This window comes from Manacus vitellinus, unplaced genomic scaffold, assembly GCF_001715985.3.
Source record: "Manacus vitellinus isolate BGI_N305 unplaced genomic scaffold, ASM171598v3 scaffold_26_pilon, whole genome shotgun sequence".
Taxonomy (NCBI): domain Eukaryota; kingdom Metazoa; phylum Chordata; class Aves; order Passeriformes; family Pipridae; genus Manacus; species Manacus vitellinus.
In genome coordinates this window covers 931,056-934,453 of record NW_021939960.1, presented here as the reverse complement: position 1 = coordinate 934,453, position 3,398 = coordinate 931,056, and positions in this window count along the sequence as shown.

Genomic DNA, 3,398 nt, shown 5'->3' with positions numbered 1-3,398 from the left:
TAACTGTTGGGCAAGACATTCAGTAAGTTGGAACAGCTTCATTTAATTTAGTGGGGCTATAGCAACAGAGGCAGGCCAAGGTTCCAGTTTTACCTGTCCAACAGATTAGTAGCTTTCTTTTTTAAAGTGTAGAGTGAGAAAAACCTTATCTAAAAGACTCTTCCCCAAGGCAGCTGAGCAAAGTGAAGCACCAGGCATAGTCTGTCACTAGTACTGGGTGACCAGATGGGCTTTGGAGCTTCTGGTCAAACCTCACATCCCAACAGCAGGAAAGTTTCTATCACCCCTGAAGCTGACTCAGTTATACCATGAAGTAGTTAAATAGAGGGTTTTTTTCTTGAGAGACAACTGTGTTTATTGTTTATTTCTATATTTTCTTTCTTTTTCTTCAATTTCCATTTTTCCAGAATGTCTAAAGAGGGAATGAATCATCTGAATCTGCTCTACGAGAACTGTGGGTGTCACGTGTTTGTAGCCACAATACACTGTGCTCACACATAAGGCAACTGTATTTATTTAGGTGTCAAAGCAAGAGGATTTTCATCAGCCTTCACCAGAGCTGATGTTCTGGGCCGTACTTTGGAAGTCAGATTTTATGAAAAATACTTGTGAGGGTGCATTTTGAGCCAGTGGTAATGGCTTTGCTCAAAAGCTCAAAATAAAAAGATCATTGAGCAGCCTTTCACCGACTCAGAATTTATTTTTTACTGCAAGCTTTTAAAACTTCACTTACATAATGTAATCATAGCCAATCTTAGATAATGAGTACACTGTAGAGTTATATTTTTTTTGTGAGCAGCTGAGTTCATTAGATATATAATATATGTTACATGTACCATACACAGATTTGCCCCTGTGATGACATATTTCAAACAGAGAGTCCAGGAAAAGCATGTAATAAAGTAATGAAACTTAATTTAAAAAAAGTATATTTTTGGCTAGATTTTTCTTTGTACTTTAATGTAATTTATTTACTGGGCTTGGCTGAATGTTAGAATATGTTTTTCAAACACTGATGTGTGCACACTGCAGCTCTGGAGACAAGGCTTTCGAGGCTCACTCTCCCACTCCATATGAACACCAGGACTGAAATAGCAGCAGTGGATTTACAAAATCCATGCCAAGCAATGAAGTAACTCTTTTCCTTGCTCCTCAGGGAAATGCAGTGGGATTAAAAGGAAAATAATTGACCATGTTCTTCTTAGGCTGGCAGCCTCTGGAATGGGATCAGACCTTGGTTGGCAAGGTTTCAGGGAAGCTGTATAATACCCCAAAACTACACGGCCGTCTCCAGGAAGGATAGTGCAATATGAAACTGTTTTTCAAAACAAAAAGCCCATACTTTAAAATCAGGGTCTGATGTAAATCCAACAGGCTTCTGTTGGGTGTTACATGAGGGATAAAATCAGCCCTGTTACATTTACAGTAAGGGGATTGCTCATTTTAAAACAGCTGTCATAATTTGGAGTGAAGAACACATGGCCCGTTGTTGGTTAATCCTAAAATAGTTAATACTGTGCAATTCATGGTAAAATTAAAATCTTGATTTGGCTGATGTTTTCAGTTATGTCATTAATAATCCCCTGTTTTAGAATGGAAAATAGTTTAAAGAAACCTACCTTCATACAAATCTACATACAAACAATCTACCTTCATACAAACAATCTACCTTCATACACATCTAAACTGAGCTTATTATTGCTCAAGATTTAAGGCATATCCAGTTTTATTCCCATTCCTAGGTAGATATAAAGGAGCAAACAGCTTCCATGCCTTCAATAGTGTTTTGAAACCCACACAAACATTGAAGCAGCTTGTTGGCACAGTGACGTAACATATTCATTACATGCCAGTTGAAGTATTGCAAGGTTTGCATCTGCTGTCATGAAGATAGATTGATATTACATAGGATTCATTACAATTTTACACCATTCCAGCCTGCATTGTCCCTGCTTTCAAGCTAAGTAAAGAGCTATTTCCACAGCAACTACAGAACAATTCATTTCCATCCTTTCAGAATACACAACATCATTACCTCTGTGCCAAAACAACCTTCTGATGGAATGCCCTTCTAAATGATAAATTGCACATTCAAGAAGCGTAGTTTAGAAGACTACTACAATTCCAACACTGTTCTCTCTTGTAAGAGAGAACATTCCTAACCTGTATGTGTCCATGAGCTGGGGAGTTTTAGTAACTATATTTTAGTACTGGGTTTACATGTCTCTCATGCAAATACTTTCAATAACACTGTACAAATAACTTGTGCCTTCAGCTGCAGTCAACCAACCAGCCATGTTTGCACTCCCATATTTAGTTGCACCCTAAGTCATGGGGAACTGACATACAACTTAAAATCATACTTTTCTGCATGTATTTGCCAAATTTTTAAAAAGTAGCCCAAACTGTGCAATCTATCATAACCTAAACGCTGGGCCAAGGTACAGCCATGCCTAAACCCAGCACAAGCACTTGTGAAGAGCTCTTAGCACAATCCACCACTCGTGCAGCTGCACAGGCAGCTGAGGCAGGAGGAGAGCTGAGCACCAGCCTTCTGATGAGCTGTGCTCTTCCAAGGGGCAGATTTCATGGAGACACATGGACCCCAAGATGAGTTATCAAAATCTAATTAAAAATTTATAAATCCCCCCACTATTTAAGACTCTCTATAGAGTAACAAATGATGATAAAATAGAGTCCCATCAACATTTTCATTAGGGATTATATTGTTCAAATGTATAAAGTAATAAAACCTATAAAAAGTGCTTCAGTTATTTATTTGAATTTTTACTAGTCTCTGATATAAGAACACCATTTTACACCTCAGATGTCCTTGGCAGTCTTTTGAAAAAGTAGTAGAAGATGATAATACCTAGCTTTTACAGTTTTTTCACTAGTAGACCTTAAAGTGCTTTACAAAGAAACTAAATCTCATTATATTCTTTATTTGCACCAAGTGAAAATCCATATGTACCCATATTTCGCATATAAAAGAGGTGCACTGGCCATACATACTATGAGTATCTTAGACATAGTTTAAAAATATACCTGCTCTGATTTATTACACTCCTTAGAATTTGTCTCCTGCAGACTGGAAGAAGTGGTGAACATTTGAGTGTTTCAGGACTGTGAAGTGTACCCCATCAGTCATTCATTCATTCATTCATATTCCTGAGGCTTATGAAAATCAGTAATGATCAGATGTCTATCCCAAAATTGTCATTCCTTGGTGCCAGGTAAGAAAACAACATGAGCCTCTTTCGCCTACAGTACAGAAATAATAATTAAATGTCTTTATTGGATTCGTTTTTGCAAAATTTCAACACCTTTATGGCTCATAATTCTAATTTCTCTAAAGGACCCTGTGGGTGAGATCTATGCATTAAACAAGAAACGCA